The following is an 18,577-nucleotide window of genomic DNA, read 5'->3' as shown; positions in this document are numbered from 1 at the left end:
TTTATATTGCTGGATTTGAGGTCCTTATATATTCTCATTATTAATTCCTAGTCTGATAGTTAGTCTGCAATTATTTTCTCCCATTCTTTGGGTTATACTTTTAGTTTTCTGATGGCTTTTTTTCTGTGATAAAGTCTTTTAGCCTTGTGTGATCCCATTTGTCCTTTTTTCCTTTGGTGTCTGTGTGTTTGAGGTCTTACTCAAGAAATCTTTGCCCAGACCCAGTCCTGAAGTTTCTTTGATATATTTTTCTGGTTGTTTTATATGAGGTCTGAAAATTTAGTTTGCAAGCTCATTTAAGAAAACGTGCTATCTACCTCATTGCTGAGTATCATTGTGGTCATCTTCTAAGTTCTTCCCTTGGGAAGCTATGCACCAACACCAGTGCCTAGTCCACCCTTCAAAGCAAGTTTGGATCTCTTTTTCTAGTATGACCATCAGAGCTCTCCTCATATTACTCTTGATTTCTTGAATTTCATCAAAATGTCTTTCTATCAATATTTCCTTATTTTGAGTAAAGAAAAAAGTCATTTTTCTTCAAAATGACTGGGGGCCACATGGGGTGAGAAGAGAGGGTGTTCCAATACAGTTATTTGTTTACTGGCTAAAAACTCCCTTACGCTTTTCATTGGTAAGCTCCTTCTGAATCATTTTCAGATGCAACTTTCTCATGCCAAGATTTTCAGTTAAGATTTTCCTAACTTTCTCTATCCATGTCTACTTGTCTGCTATGCTTCTCACAAAAAGGCAATGATTTTGGCACAAAATTTGATAAATTTTTTTGCAATGTTTTTGTCAGTTCTGCTTGTTAAGGGCCACTATGATCTCTCTTCATCAGTAACATTTTCTCTCTCCTTGAAATTTAATCCATTTATACACTGCTGTTTTCTTTACGGCATTGTCCCTAACTAACATGTCCCTGGTTTCACTTCCACTCTTTCCAAGTTTAATAAGAAATTTATGAACGTTTGCTTTTTGCTTTAATTCAATCTCCAACATTCTTGTAACATAAGAATGACACAATCATACAAAAACGTGCAGCAATAATGAACATTGCTTAGTAAGGCATCACCACACATGAACATGAACACAGATGTGAATCACAGATATACCAAGGTTGTGAAATCTTACTGAATTGTTTATACAGTGCTGCCAATGTAAGGGCATTGTGGTGAGTTCACAAACTTAATTTTCAGACCTTTTAATTTTATATTTAAGTGTTTAATCCATTTTAATATCTTTATTTTTTTTGTGAGACAGTCTCACTTTGTCACCCTCGGTGGAGTGCTGAGGCATCACAGCTCACAGCAACCTCCAACTTAAGAGAGGTTCATAGCTGGGCTTAAGAGATTCTCTTGCCTCAGTCTCCCAAGTAGCTGGGACTACAGGCACCTGCCACAATGCCCAGCTATTTTTTGTTGCAGTTGCCACTGCAGTTTTAGCTGGCTGGGTCTGGGTTCAAACCCACCACCCTGTTCCTCTGCAACAGGCCAGCACTGGGGTCCATTAAAAAATACCACACTTACTTTGTTCTCCCTCCCCAACCACAGATTCTCTCTCTAAGCTGTGCTGCTTGGCATTAAGGGAGGGGTGTGGTGGTCAATGAATGACTTTTTTAAATACCTTTTTAAATAGCTTTTTCCTTAATATTATGTTAAAATCAGATACTGTGATTGCTGGCCTGGTTTTTCGGTTTTTATGAACATGAAATCTTGCACGTATCATTGTTTAGTTTGGTGTTCCTGCAGGAGGACAATCACTGGAGGGTTCTATTTGACCATCTTGCTTTATTCCATCTCCTAGACTAAGTTTTTGATGACTTTCTAAAATTATGCGTGTGTTTATAAGAATGAAGGTGAAGGAGTGCACTGGCTCACAGGGAAAGTGGATTGTGATTGATCACCAATTTCTGCTGTAGAATAGAATAAACACAGACAAAATGCACAAATGTCATTGGTACTATTCTCTTGATTATAGTGGATCATGGTACATGCTGTATCATTTATTCTAAGGAAAATTTAATTTATTTGAATGATATTAAGCAAAGAGTTCTTTTATACATCTTTGTTCTATGTGTGCAGTTGTTCATAGACCAGGTGACTAATCAGATTTGTTCTATTCAGGTACATGACTTGGACTATGAAATTATATATTTTTGGGGTTATCCAAAGAAATGTTTCACTTATTTGCATAAGAGCAATTTAAAACAGCAGAATACATCATCAATAGAAACCAAAAATTGTGTTTTATACCAAACCTAAAAATAATTTTCATAATTTTTGTCTCAAAAAAATACAGACATATTTCCCAACATGAAACTGCATATTATATCTCTAAAAATAAAATGTTGGCAGTAAGTATTAAGGAGGCTTACAAATCAGTTTCAGCAAAGGGATGGGGAAGAATCTACTGCACAAGTGCCAAGAGAATAAGGCAAGAGAAGGAAAAAAAATCTAAAAGCGTACCGACGGATTTAAATAGTATACCTGTAAGGCACCAAGTCTTATGTATTTTATGCCTGGAAAAAATAGCTTGTCCATCAATAGAGCTTATGAGGTTTAGAATAATTGAAAAGAAATTCAAAAAAGTATCTCTAACTTGCAATCAAGTAAACCTTGTCTTTCTCGTTTGCTTTTTTATGTTACCAATACCTGCCTGTTTTGTAGAATAACTAAAATAAGCTGCACAAGTGATATGAAATAAAAATTTCTGCCTAGTGGTCAAACTGAACTACAGTTATAGCTTCATAATTACAGAGTTGTTATTTTCTTTTCTATCAAGCACACTTGCAATTGTAATGGAAAAATATAACAAAAGGTTAGCACAAGTAGATAACAATACATTTTAAAGAATTTAATACATATATTTTTGCAACTACTATTTCACATTCATAAAATTATGATTTCACATCTTATAATGCTCAAATTCCAACACAGGTTTTTCAGGATGATCATGAAAGTTCAAGATGCTGATGAAATTGTCATTTAGAAAAATAAGGCACTGGCTATACTATGTTTAAAGTCAATATGTTGTTGGAGAGATGGGTCAAAAGAGGAGGTATTAAATAAACATAATCTATATTAGATATTTCTCTTTTAGCTATGCCATCTTGGCAAAGCTATAGAATGTCATGTGGCTGAATAGAACTCGTAAACTTAATTTTAATGCTGCCATATGTATATAGCAACTTCGTTACAATTATCAAAAGCCAAAATTTCCCCAGGACTTTGATTTTGCAGTACTCTACATAGATCTCAGCTTTGCAATATCTTCCACATAAATTTTGTGCATAGCAGGTATATATGGTATTTAGGTATGAATAGCGTTTGTATATGGTTTAGAAACAATTTATTTTCAATTCCAATGACACAATTCTGATAAGGCTGAGGTAACAACCCCCTGAAAACTGTGGTCTAGGAATACACGAGATGTACAGCCCAAGCTATGACATTTTAATCCCTTTTCCTGGCTTTACCATTTTAGAGCTTTGTGGGTGTCAAGTACAGGAGGATTTAAATGTAGAGAGATCTTAATTAAATTGGCACTTGTTATATAAAGAAAGATTTAGAAGATGAGAATAAAGCTAAACCAAAATAAGCTACAATAGGGAGAGAGGCAAACAAAAGGAGAGGATGGAGAGAGAGAGAGAAAAAATGCCATGGTTAGCCCTCCTTTTAGTATTAACAGCGACTATAAATGATTTTGCACAAATCTCTCTGTTTTACTTACTACTGTTCAATGAGTTTCTGTGTTTTATATTTTATAAGGGGAGATAAACAGATCCATACAGGTACTTAGAAAACTATGATAAAAGAAAGTAAGGCATGTGATGAATACTGCTACCTAATATTTGAAGCTTTATATTTAATTATATTGAAAGTTATAATTTTTGTCAATATTCATACTATCTGCTAAGGAGTACATTAACTTTAATCCATTTATTCAGATAATGATGTCAAAGTGCATTTTTAGAATTCATTTATCTAGATTCAAAGATTTACACATTATGTCAATTCATCACTAATTTTAAATTTTCTTTGTATCTCCTGTAATAGCAATTGGGACAATGCAAAATGGTCCTGGTAAACTCTGAATTGTCAAAATTAACTTAAAAATAGCATAATTATCTTTCAGGAAAATCACCCTGGAGGAGGTTCTAGCTATTTAAACAATGCAGAATATTCTAGGTAATCTCTGAGCTGTCAAAATTAAGTTAAAAATGGCATAATTGTCTTTCAGGAAAATCTTCCTGGAAGAGGTTCACAAATAAATGCAGATGAGATAAAGAAGCAGTGAAATGTCAGTGAATAGATCTGGACTAAAGGGAAAATATGAACATGAGGAGGAATAGTTTAGCCAGGTACAACTCAAATGAAAGCCAATGAATATGAGACTAACAACTTAATATAGAACCAAAGCTAATTCTACATTCTTTTTTTTTTTTTTTTTTTTAGTTCTTATTCTTATACATTTTCTTTTTTTTTTTTTTTATTGTTGGGGATTCATTGAGGGTACAATAAGCCAGTTACACTGATTGCAATTGTTAGGTAAAGTCCCTCTTGCAATCATGTCTTGCCCCCATAAAGTGTGACACACACTAAGGCCCCACCCTCCTCCCTCCATCCCTCTTTCTGCTCCCCCCCATAACCTTAATTGTCATTAATTGTCCTCATATCAAGATTGAATGTATACCATGGAATACTATTCAGCCATTAAAAAAAATGGAGACTTTAATTCTACATTCTTAAGAAAGGTGTAGATGGGGCGGGTATTCTAGAAAGAGTGGAAGCTTACCAAGGAAGCAAGGCAAAAAGCAGGCTGATATTATGATGTTGCTTCATAATGTTAAAAGACTCTATGAGCTGAGTCCTCTCTGAGAACCCTGGTAGCCAGTTCAGTTACTCACTTGTCAGGAAAATTTGCTTTGGTCACTAACTTGTAAACTGACTCAGGAAAATAACCCTTGAGGGACATAGGCCTGTCTAAAAGCAAATGTACCAACCATTACTACTGGATTACTCTCTTTAGGGAGTCACCAATAATAACACAATTTATCAAAGATTTTCCTCCAACGTGCATTATTGTCACCAAGGAAAACCATCAAGACACCATCAACTATGCTAATACCCTGTTTCCCCGAAAATAAGACCTACTTACAGGAAAGATAAGACGTCCCCTGAAAATAAGACCTAGCGCATCTTTGGGAGCACACCTTAAAATAAGACACTGTCTTATTTTGGGGAAACAGGGTATTTCACCAAAGTTGTAGTGCCTTCACCCTCACCCTAAAATTGTTTGATGCTGCTTATGATCTGGTGCTCAATGCAACTGATTACCTAACACACATCTTAATGAACCTGTGGGCAAATGATGTGAGTATTTCAGGAAAATGATCCAGGAGGGCTGTATGTAATAAGCCAAATAATTCAATAGCTAAAGAGGAGCATTTAAAAAATAGTAGTAAAATTGTGAGTTTGATATAATGTGCGGAAATTCAAAGAGATGGTTAGAGATTTAGGGGGTCAAAGTATATGACTCTCTTTTTTTCACTTGTATTCTGGCTGGACTAGACCAGGCAATATTGGCCTCTCTCTAAGGTCATGGTGCCCAGTTAATAATGTAGGCAGCTGCAGCCACTTCAGGCTCCACATAGTGCTCATAGAAATAACCAGATATAGGGTGGCATCTGTGGTTCAGTAGGTAGGATGCCAGCTCCACATACCAAGGGTGGCAGGTTCGAGCCTGGCCCTGGCCAAACTGCAACAAAAAAATAATTGGGCATTATAGTGGTGCCTATAGTCCCAGCTACTCGGGAGTCTGAGGCAAGAGAATCACTTAAAACTCAAGAGTTGGAGGTTACTATGAGCTTTGACGCTACAGCACTCTACCAAGGGGGACAAAGTGAGACTCTGTCTCTAAAAAAAAAAAAAAGAAAAGAAAAGAAATAACCAGATAAAACCTCGCCTCATGTTCTGCTATGTATCTCTCACTTTGTACTCCAGGACTTTTTTGATGCCGTAGAGGATGATATTCTGCTGTATCTAGTTGGTAGCTGCACACATGTACCAACTTGACCATGGGGCACTGTGGCTCACAATTTGGATGCTACTACTTCTGTGATGGGCTACAGAGTTCCTTGCAGAGTCAGATGGACTAGGAAACTTATGCTTCCTGAGATAAATTTGGACAATAGGAGTTCACAAATTAATCCTTCCTGGTTTCTTCCATAATAAACTTATCAGAGATGAAGTATAAGACCTCTATGAAAATAGTATTTGCAAAACACAATTTTAAGATAATTCATGGGAAAATAGAAAAAAACAATAAATAAGTAAACAGAACATAGTATAACTGATAGGATGCCATTAAGATAGACCATCAAGGAAATTGTGTAGTATTTGTGAACTATATTAGACTTCAAAAGGCCAAAAAAAAAAAAAAAAAAAAAAAGGAAAGAAAAGAAAGGAAAAGAGAAGAAGTTAAGCAAGCAATTTAAGTGGAAAAAAATCCTTGAAAAAGCCAGACATAGAAAAAAAAACCAGAATATAATAAAAATAAAGAACAGAAAGCAATAAATACTAAAATGAATATGTGATAATACAAGGTGGCCATAAAGGTTGTGTGCAAATTGCAAACGAACTTTATGGCTACCCTGAAGATATCAGCAACGTGTACCTATATCTATTTCTTAAAAAAATCTGACACGATTTGGAAAGATTGAAACAACTATTTGAACTAAGAGATGGCTTAGATAATGTTATGAATTGAAATGACTTGATAATTATGCAACTCACAGGCTTTAAAAAGAAAGAGAATACCACAAAATCTAAACACTAATATATTTGAAAACAAATTAAATAGGTAAATAAATCTCTCCATAAATGTAGTGTACCAAAATTTACTGTGTGTTTAAAGACAATTTTTGATGAGTCTTTTATGTTTCTGCAAATCTCGCAAGTAAAATTGCTTTCTTTGTTCCTTGTTCCAAACAATCTTTTCAAGGGTGTTTACATAGCCAGTAGCCTTGCAATATAAAGACAGTTTCCCATTACAGCAAAAGGCAGGTTTGCTTATTCTGCTGCCTTGGGGCTACATGTGGCCCTCCAGATCCCCAAATGCATCCCCTCAAGCGAATCCAAACTTCACAAAATAAATTCCTTTATTAAAAAGGATTTGTTGTGTAAAATTTATATTCAGTCAAAAGGCCACCCTCAAGGATCCAGGCGGCCACATGTAGCCCTACGGCTGCAAGTTCCCCACTCCTGATAGTATTTAATATGCACACAGTATTTAAAATTTTTCACACAGGAAACAATAGAATATGCAAGTTTATAGTTGAATTATGTCTAATAACCTAGGTTCACAAAATTCAAATTGATATGAACTTTTTAAGATAATAGTAAATAGACAATATTTCCCAAATTATTCTGAGGTTAATGTGAATTTAATAACAAACTCTTTAAGAACAACTGATAAAAGAAAACTAATTTCACTTATGAATGTATATGTAAACATTCTGAATGCAATAAAGTCAATCAATTTTAATGGCATATCAAAAAAGACAATATAGCATTACTGCTTGAATTATCTGTAAACTATCACAGAATTTTAATACTTATAATATGCCTTAAGATAACATCACATCAACAGTGAAAATGAAAAGCAATGAAATTATATCAATTTATACACATACTAGAATTAAATCATGGTTTTTAAAAGTAGCAAACTTTAAGTGAAATGTCTTTAAACTAATAAATGATGAATTCTATAGTATGTGAAGCATCATTCTTCAATGCTGTATATTAAAAAAAAAACTTTTAAGGCTTGCTATCATTGGTTGCATTAAATAGGTTACAAAAGTTTTAATTAGCATGAAGATTATGAAATGTGATAGGAATTATTAGTGGAATTTAATTATAATTGCTTATAAGTGCTACAATCACCTGTATAGAAAACTGCATTGAAAACTCCTAAATATCTACAGACAAATAGGATATCAAATAGGATATATTGATATCCTCAATAGGATATCACAGGAAATTTTTAAGACATAAGATAGATATCCAGATGTTAGTTATAGCTGGATATCCTAGCTACAACTAGAAAATCATTCTGGCTATTTAGAATTCTAGATAATCATTCATAGGTAGGGGACCATGAAATTTATTAGCGAAACAGATATTATATTTCAAGACTAAAAGTACTTAATAATCATCAATAAACAATGGTAATGTGCCCCAACAGTCAAACCAGGTGGACTTCTTCACTGTAGAGTCAATATGTAAGCAAGCAAAGCAATGATAGTGTTATTGAAATAATGCATATAACTCAGACCAGAGTAGTAGCCAAGTATTAATGAGTAGTCAGATACTGAACATGTTTTGAAGACATAATGAAGAAGATTAGATAAGAGACATTCTGCTTTGCAAAATGGAGTAAAAAGGTACTCAAATAATAGAAATATCTGTGATACATATGAAGGCAAAGGATTTTCATGCAAATTCATAAAAAATTTTAAATAAATTTAAAGTGACAAAACATAATGAAAGAAAAGAAAAACAACAGGTAGTACACAAGAGAAAGCACATGAAAACATATACAACTTCATTAATAATCACAGGAATCCATATTTAAAATTGATTAAGAAAAATTTATATTGGGCAGCGCCTGTGGCTCAAAGGAGTAGGGCGTCAGCCCCATATACCGGAGGTGGTGGGTTCAAACCTGGCCCTGGAAAAAACTGCAAAAAAAAAAAAAAAGAAGAAGAAAAAAAGAAAGAAAGAAAAATTTATATCACTGAGCAAAAGATGGACTAGCCTTTCTTCCAGAATCAACTAATAAATCTGGATTAAATACCTTGTAGATGAAATAATGTTTTCAGGCATTGAATAACAGGCAATTGGCAATGGGGCTGTAACCCTGAGGGACGTGAAACAAAAGAAGTCTCATGCCTGTCCTTTCTAACCGGAGGTGTTTTCTAGTCCTGGAGAAGGGAGGGGGCATCCCCCAAGTAGGACAAAATAGTCTCACCAAATGGAGAAGAAAGGCTTCAGAAATCTACACAAGAGTTACCACGAGCCTTTGACTAAATTCTGAGTTGCACATACAGCTACTAAACTATTTGAACTTTATTAAATTCAAAAAAACTAAATTAGAAAGATGAGTGTTTCTCATCATGAATACATACAAGCCAGCAGACATTGGCATGGCATCTTTAACGTACTGAAGAAAAATAACTGACAGCCTAGAACTCTACATGAACACACATCCCATTTAAAAAGGGCCAATTATGGGTAACACAAAAACCAGAAATAACTTAAATGATCTTTAGCAGTTAAATAGTTTAATAAACTATGGCATATCCATATAGTGGAAAACTTTTTAGCAATAAAAGGAACACACTACTGGCACATGCAACAGCTTGGATAAATCTAAAAGTCCTTATGTTGTGTACAAAAGCCAAGCAAACAAGAGAACACGGGCGTGATCCCTCTTATTGTGGATACCTAATAAACAGTTCCATTGCTTATAATTATACTGTCCCAAAATAAAGCAAGGAGCCTGGACCCTGGTACCTCCAAATCAACTAATGTTTGTAGCCCCAAGTATGAGCAGTCAGTGGAGCAGGAACAGGGGAGCACGGTGCAGCAGAGGAGCTGTAGTGGGGGATAAGTCCCCAAGGGGGATTCCTGGCAGTGCAATACAGCATCGCATCCACAGAGTAATGTTTTGTTTGGTTTATGGTTTGGTTTCATTTTGCTTTGTTTTGCCCTGAATTGTAGTTTCTTGGTTATTTCTCATAAAATTTTGTTTCATGTTTTCTACATTCCTTGTACCCACCAACTATTTCCAAATTTAAAAAAATTATTTTAGCAATTCAAATCAACATAATATGGCTCAGAGAAAATCAGTATTCACAAAAATAAATATATACTATTCCCTGTTATGTGAACAGGGCAAACACTAGAACCTAAAATATAACCAGTTAGAAGATATTACATATATAATTTATAATAAGATACATATTCTGAAATTAGGTCCTGAAATTAGGTCCTCATATGAAACAATATGAGGTTTTATACATGGATACAATAAAAAATATATACAATGCTGGGCAGCACCTGTGGCTCAAAGGAGTAGGGCGCCAGCATTTACACAATGCTCCAATATATCTTACAAACAATAGGTAGAACTTCTTTTCATTATTGGAAGCCACTTTATGTGTCACTTATAATTTCACAGGTAATTTTATAAGAATCCTCACCTTCACGGCTCACAGCATCTTTTGAAATTTCCTTGGCTTTGCATGCTACCTCAAAGACTTAGAGGCGAGTGTAAATAATGTGTTTTAATGATTGATGTTTTGAAATCCTATGAAGTTTAGAATGAGATTTGCTAAGAAAGATACTTGGTTTAATTAAGGGTAGGTACCACATATAAAAGCACTGAGAATGAAGTGTTAGATGTCTGTGTACTTTTGATAAGCATTTTTTTCATCTGTCAAATGAGGAAGGGAGGATCATGCTTTATACTGTGCTAATGGATTTTCTCTCTTCTAATAAACGCAAAGCTTGAAGTGAAGGAAAAGTGCTACATATCCCATTTCCAGGATATCCATATCCATTTCCCTTTTATTTTATTCTTAAATGCAGATTTGAAATGTTCTTATCCATATACTGTTTATGCTTTATGCTTGAGGTTATGTTGTGTGATTAAAGAACAAACTAGACAGGAAACCATGTATTTATTTATCTGTTTCCTTTATAAAGCTACTACATGATTTTGAAAAATAATTGAGTTTAAAATTGAAAATGTTTAAACATACATAATTATTTGAAGACCACATGCCAGATGAAAAGATTATAAATGATAGAGCAATATGATACCAAAACACTAAATAAGGCTATATTATGTTTCTTCTTTTAATTAATTTTTAAATAGATGAATTTTAAAGACAGTAAGGATACAAATTTAAAAATAAGTGTTTTATAAATGAAAAGTAATTCTCCGTCTTCCATCACACAACTGATGCTTTATTTGTTCTAAAAATATGATGTCTATGTTAACATGGAAATCTACATATACATGCATATATTCTTTCCTTCCATTTTTGTGTTGACAAATATAAGCTAATTCTTCCAAGAGATTAACTGTACTCTGATAGATTTGGAAAGTACATGGAAATACCAGAGAACGTAAATAAATCTTAAAAGGAAGGAGTCAAGGCAGTCTCAGTAAAATCACGCAATTTTTATTTTTATTAATAGCACTTAAGTAATATATACTCAGAAGCCTGTGATCTAAAGAAACTGGCTTCTGCCACACACTCCCTAAGCTCCAAGGCTATTCCCCCAAGACAATCACCTGCAAATATTTCTTCTGCTGCTTAAAACTCGAAGTAATGTCTACAGACAATATCCACTGACTCCATAATATTATTATTTTTAATTCTCTTAGGGAAAATCTTAAATTGTTTACTTTTTTATTTTTGGTATGCTTTCCAAAAATAAAAAGAGAAAAGTAGTTTATGTAAACCATTTTTCTCTTTCCTGTCATGTGTTTGTATATATACACATATTGTACTTTAAAATCCATTGGGAATATAGAACAGATTATTCCTTAATTATAATTTCAAAACTCAAAACTGATGGTTTTAAAGCAATCATTTCTGGAAGAGATTAAAAATCTTTTCCCCTAAATTTATTTTTTAAAAATAATGATAATAGATTGTGTACTATTTCTAAATGTCTGGTTACATGGCCAAATATGGTGGCACGCGCCTGCAATTCCAGTACTCTGGGAGGTGGAGGGGAGTAGATCCCTTGAACCCCAGACTTCAAGATGAGCTGAACAACAGTGAGACTCCTCTCTACTAGCCTAATGTTGTGGTGGGTGCCTGTCTATAGTCCCAGCTACCCAGGAGGCTGGGGCAGGAGGATTGCTTGAACCCAGGAGTTTAGGTTGCTGTGAGCTAGGCTGATACCATGTTACTCTAGCCTGGGGAAAAAGAGCTAGACTCTAGTCTCCAAAAAGACAAATAAATTAATTAACATTTGATTATATCTATAAAAAATGCATGTATACATTAAAATAAAACTAATCAGAGTTATGTGGTTAGGCTTTTAATTTGTTTCTGCTTTTTTCCTGTTTTAATAAAGTTAACAATGAACATCTTTTGAAAGTATACATAGTTTGCAAATGTAGTTTGGGTTAATTTTTAGGGACAGAGATGATAACTCAAAACAAATATATTCTTTATTTTCATAGATATTTTCAAATTGCCCTCTAAAGTCTGTATGTCAGCATATAACCTATTACTTACACTCTCGTGTCTTACTTAGTAGTCTCAATTATGTTTGTCTTTTTCTATCTGATAAGCAAAACAGTTCATTACTCTTTTGTTTCAGTTCCCATGTGTCCAATGTTAGTAAGGGTGAATAACTTGCCATGTGCTTATTGCCTATTGCTCTTTTTTTTTTTTTTTTTTGGCAGTTTTTTTCTTGTTTGTTTTTGTTTTTGACCAGGGCTGGGTTTGAATCCACCACCTCTGGTATATGGGGTCAGCGCCCTACTCCTTAGCCACAGGTGCCGCCCCCTATTGGTCTTTCTTATCCTATGAACTCTTCATAAAACTTGTCTGGCTTGAGTTGTTTATTTTTAGTATACATACTTGGGTATATTTTTATTGATAAGAATTACTATTTCATTCAATACATTTATTAAAAATAATTTCCAAGTTTGTTTCATAGTGTTTTTCCCACATACATTTTTTAAAATGTATTTTGATTTTTTCAATCTTTCCTCCTAACCATTGTTTGTCATCTTAGAAACATTTTAATTATCTGAGTTTTTCCATAATACTTCAGTATATTGTTTATTTTATTTTTAAATTTTGAGTCCAGTAGAAAAAATATTTTCTGATTTTTTTTGTAAATATTTTAAAATGTATATTCTCTAACTTGACTGCATTGTATTTCCAAATGGTAGAACATTTGGAAAGACTCCCACAGTGTTATTAGTGCTATTTTATCTGATTTATATCTACTATATCTACTATAGTGCTATTTTATCTGATTTATATCTATCCTTTAGAGCTTTACAGGTCAAGAGGACGTCATTGGTATTTTCCAATGAAGTGCTTTTTTTGTGAAATTTTTCTGTTTCCTGTGAAACAAATCTGTTTGGATTATCAGGCTTTCCTCTCTTGTCAACCTTAAAACCTCACCTCAGTTCTTTTGTTGGCCTACATTTTCTCTATTGCACACATTTCATTATGAATCAGATGGCCCTGCTACCTCTTACTCTGAGTTTATTCATATTCTTATAATCACTTACTATTTTTCTTAAGAAATCAGTTTTGTTACTTCAATTCAAAGAATCCCAACTGTTAGATTTTCTTTTACTTGCATCAATGGACATTAAAATAAATACTCCTATCACATCACCACAAAAATGATGATAACATGAGGTAATGCATTATGTTAATTAGTCAGACTTAGTTATTCCACAATGTATACATACCTCAGAACATTATATTGTATGCCATGAATACACACAATTTCATCTCTGTGTTTTCATAAACACAAGGGTGCCAATAAAGTACACACATTTTAAAAATGAAAAAAACTGTATTGTAATACTCAAGTTATGTTTGACTCCTGAAATTATAAGAGGTGCTCAAATGTGACTTGTATTCATCTTTTGTTATCAGTATATATTGAGTATTGCGATGTTAATATAGTTTTTTCTTTCTTAGAATGTGTATACTTTTTTTGGCACCTTTTATATATAATTCTGAACTATAAGTTTAATTGCCTTTCTGTTACCTGTAAAAGCAACCCCTAGGTTACTGCTTTAACTTGCCTGTATTAACATGAGTTATTGATTAGAAAGGGAACTTTCAAGTTTTTTTCCAAGGAATTCGATTAGATTAACAATTTAAGTTTATTTGGCTAATTGCCTGGCATTAACAGTTCAGCAAATTCAGGTTCTCATGGGGCTTTTAGATAAGGGCCATTTCAGCAGAACTAGCATCAAAAATCTCACATCCACTTTCCATAACTCTTTCCTTCTACCCTGATTGTCCCAAGTTAAGTACACAAGGAAAGTGGGATAAATCATCTCTGATCATGAAGCATAAAGCTCCCTTCTGGAAAGGGAGATATGTTTATCTTCCTGTACTCACAATTTGCTTCTCACAATAGTCCCTGCTAAGTTAGACTTTTAATTGTTCCTAAAGTAGGGGAACCAGTGACTCAGGAAAGCACTGCTTTATTTTGGAAAATGGGCCAGGAGAGAGACAAGGTATTTAATGTGGAAGCTCCAGGGGACCAGTAGAAGAGTTCATTGCCCAGCATCCATTTAGTTTTGCAATTTACAGGCTTTTTCTGAGAGTGTTGAATAAGTAAGACTTAATTTACCCTGCATATACTCACAAAGAGGGTTTCATCCTGGGTGAGTGAAATACAAGAAATATTGTGTAAATGCAAACTGAAGTCTGAAAGAAAAAAGAGAGAAGACCTCAATAAGCATTTCCATATGTGCAACCCAACCCTGCAAGAAACAAAAAACTCTAAATCCATGCCAGAGCCAGTGCTTCTGACTGTCTCACAATGAGAGCTGGTAGAGTCAACATTCATTTCTTATCTTGGAAGAAGTGAAAGGAGAAAACTAGATACATTTTGCTTGGAGGTATTTGTGAACAAACAATTCACTCACATCAATTTCAACATATTTATTTAAAACAGTCATTCAATTAAAGCACCTTGAAAAAAGCAGAGATTTTCACTGAAACATAATTTTGACATGCTGGGCTAAAACTGAACCATGATTGGCTTAACTTCAAGTCAAACACCTCAGGTCAAATGCTAATGAGTACCATTTTCATCTCTTTTATCTACTTCTATGACATGAGAATTATATTACAATCCAAAATTCAACATCACATTTTGGGGAAAAAGTAATGATAAAAATAAATACAAAACAAAAATAAATAATACTCCCTTTCTGTCTCCAAAATGAGTTTATATCCAGCCAGAAGTTTGTTGTCTCAGAAATCAACACCTGGCAAACATTGAAAATGTATATCTGCAAAGTACCTTCGGCTTTAGATAAAAAAAGTTCAAATTGTTATATGAATGCAAAACTTCATTGCTCTATGCTAGACAACTTTCCCCAGGTTTCTCTATTTGCTAGACAATGAAAGGAAACACTTAATGTTTATTGAGCTGGATTTATGAAGCTGTCAGTTAACTGACATATGGCAATAAAACGTATTGTGGCTACAGCCTGGATAATCTGTAGCTGAATGAATTACACTAACTCTGGTGCTTGCATATTCATGCAATGGAAATAGTTCTTGTAACAGATTTCTTCATTGTCTGCAGGTGCCACAGCATGGTTAGAAGTACAGTTAATTGCACTCTAGGACTGGTGGGAATTCACACATTTATAGAATTGGCTTGTTTTCTGGAAGAGTATTCATGATTTGTGTAAGGAAGCCAAAACACCCATAATTAATTATCACAACTGCAAACACTTGACTTCTGAAAAAAACATTCAAAAAAGAAGGATTTCCTCATACTGTGTTAATAGAGAAATTTTATCTTCATCCACCTTTCAGGGAACACATAATTTAAATTCCAGGCTTAATAAAATAAAAGCGTTGGTTATACCACTACACTCAAGCTCTATGCATCATTGCTAACCCTCCTACCTCAAGGGGATTACCTAGTTCTATAAGCTTAATTAGATGAGATGCTTTTCCTCATGGTGCATAATTAAAAGAAAAGTGTTTTATTTACTTCAGCAGAAGATCTATTAGAGGATCTCTGAAAGGAGAAAAATTAATCACATATAAGGTATGCCCACTTTTTCCTTATTATAATCTAGTATACACAGCTGCATTGTAGGACTCAATTGGAAAAATGTGCCAATAATATGGATTTTGCATTGGTCAATGATTAGAGAATTGCTGATATCTTAAAATGTGTTGTTAAAATTCATAATTCTATTAATTTTTATCCAAAATATATATGGTCTATTTTTATCCAAACCAAATTCACTATATTTTTGCAGATTTTCTTTGCTTTAGAGACATTTTTCTCTGGTAAACTGTGACTTTTACTCTTTCATTCAACGGCAGCAAATACTGTGTGGACTATTGATACATCAGCATACTAGATATCATGGAAATAAAGACACAGAAAGAATTATTGCAATACTACTAATATAAAAATATAAAAAATGTATAAAATCTATGTATTATACATAGATTTTTAATCTATATAATAATTTGTAAACAAATAGAAAAATTGGTCCCTGGTGAGTATCTATTATGCTGATCCAAGCATAATACACTTTGGAACATTTCCTGGAGGGTAGACCTAGTGGTGACAACTCCCTCTAGCATTTGCATGTCTTGAAAAGTCTTCACTTCCCCATTATTTATGAAACTTCATTTTATGGGATATAAGATTCTTGGCTGACAGTTGTTCTGTTTAAGAACACTAAAGACATAGGGCCCAGATCTCTGCTGAGGATTTTCCTTACAGGTTAGTTGCTATGGCATCTTACAGCTTGCAGAATTTTCCCTTTAATTTTGACCTTGGCCAGGTTTATGATTATGTGTCTTGGAGATGTCCTATTTGTCATGAATCTTCCTGGTGTTTGATAACCATGTTATATTTGGTTAAATAACTCTCTAGCAGTTCCAGGGAAGTGATCCTTAATAATTCCCCCCAATAGGTAAATAGTTTATCTGTACTTTTTGCTTCTTCTTCCTCCAGGATACCTATAATTAATTTATTGGCTCATATCCCGTAATTCTATATTTCTTTAGGTGTTGGTTCATTCTTCCTTATTTATTTTCCTTGTGTCTTTGACTTGGTTAGTTTAAAATATTTGTCTTCAAACTCTGCAATTTTTTCATTTGCTTGGTCTAGTGAGTCTGTTGTTGAAGTTTTCTGCTGTATTTTGTAATTCCTTAGGTGACTCTTTCATTTCTTTAAGTTGTATATATCCTTTATTATGTTGTCTGTCTCTTTAGTGAGTTTTTCAAATTTTTCACTCATGTCTTAAAATATATATATTTTTTATTTCTTTGTTTTGGCTTTCAACTCTCTCTTTAATTCTATTCATCTGTGTGCTCTCTATATTCTGAATTCCATTGCTGATGCTTTGAAAATGTCACTTTGGTTGGAGTCCATTACTATGGGTCCATTGTGATCTTTGGGGGTGTAGAACTGGCTTGTTTTTTCATTTTTGGCTGAGTTTTTTTGTTAGTTTCTTCACATCGGAAACCTCCCCTCTCAGCTCAGGGATGACAGGATTGTGGTGCACCTGCTTCTTTCCTAGGAATACCCCTTACTTAGTGAGAAGGAGAAGAAATCCTCACATAGCCCTTTGTGTCTTACTCCAGAGGACTGACCCATCTCAGAGGAGTGGCTGCACTGAGAGCCTGTAATGCAGTTGTTGTCCTTCATCATCCTGTTCCCCTGTGGTTGTCACAGTCTAAGGCAGCACTGGGGGATGGATATTCATTCAGATTGGTGAGCTGGTCCCCAGGCCACTGTTAAAAACTTGGGCAGGGGGATGAATAATTCGCTCTTCACAGAAGTGGTTGGTGTGACCTGGCCAGCACCCGAGCATGTTGCAGGACCATGGCACATGTTTTATGGGACTGTAGCCAGCAGTGGAGTGAGTAGCAGGACTTTGGCAGGTGCCCAGGCACATTGCAGGATCTTGGTTAGTGTCCAGGAAGATTGCAGGATCTTGGCAGGTTCCCAGGAGGAATATAGGACCTTATACAGCCAGCAGCTGGTTGGGTCATGGGACCTGGTAGGTGCCTTGGCACATAGGGGGAAAATAGCCAGTCTAAGTCAGTGCAGGGTGGGTTGCAAGAACTGGGGCAGGGGGAGGAGTGTGTTTCTAGTGGTAGTAGGTCTTTGGCAGGTGCCTGTGTGGGTCACGGGACATTTTTGGGCACCTGGACAGATCAGGGAGAGTAGCCAGTGCCTGTGCAGGTTGTGTGGCTGCAGCTGGCAGTGGGATGGCTCCTTGGGCCAGAACAGCTTGACCACCCACAGCTGACAGGGTGGGATGACACATTGTGACCCACTAGGGAGTCACAGTAGCTGTGGATCTCCCAGTTCTGACTGTGACAAGCTGCTACAGTGCTATCAAGATGATGAGATGGCCGGGCATGGTGGCTCACACTTGTAATCCTAGCATTCTGGAAGGCCAAGGTGAGCGGATTGCCCTTAGCTCAGAGGTTCAAGACCAGCCTAAGCCAGGGTAAGAACCCCCACTCTACCAAAAAAAAAAAAAAAAAAAAAAAAGCCAGGCGTTGTGGCAGGTGCCTGTAGTCTTACCCTGTTTCCCCGAAAATAAGACATCCTCCAAAAATAAGACCTACTTACAGGAAAGATAAGACGTCCCCTAAAAAAAGACCTAGCGCATCTTTGGGAGCACACCTTAAAATAAGACACACCTTAAAATAAGTCTTATTTTCGGGAAAACAGGGTAGCTACTTGGGAGGCTGAGGCAAGAGAATCTCTTAAGCCCAAGAGTTGGAGGT

The sequence above is a fragment of the Nycticebus coucang genome, chromosome 5 (assembly GCF_027406575.1).
Source record: "Nycticebus coucang isolate mNycCou1 chromosome 5, mNycCou1.pri, whole genome shotgun sequence".
NCBI classification, from domain to species: domain Eukaryota; kingdom Metazoa; phylum Chordata; class Mammalia; order Primates; family Lorisidae; genus Nycticebus; species Nycticebus coucang.
Note: the sequence above shows the minus strand (reverse complement) of the source record.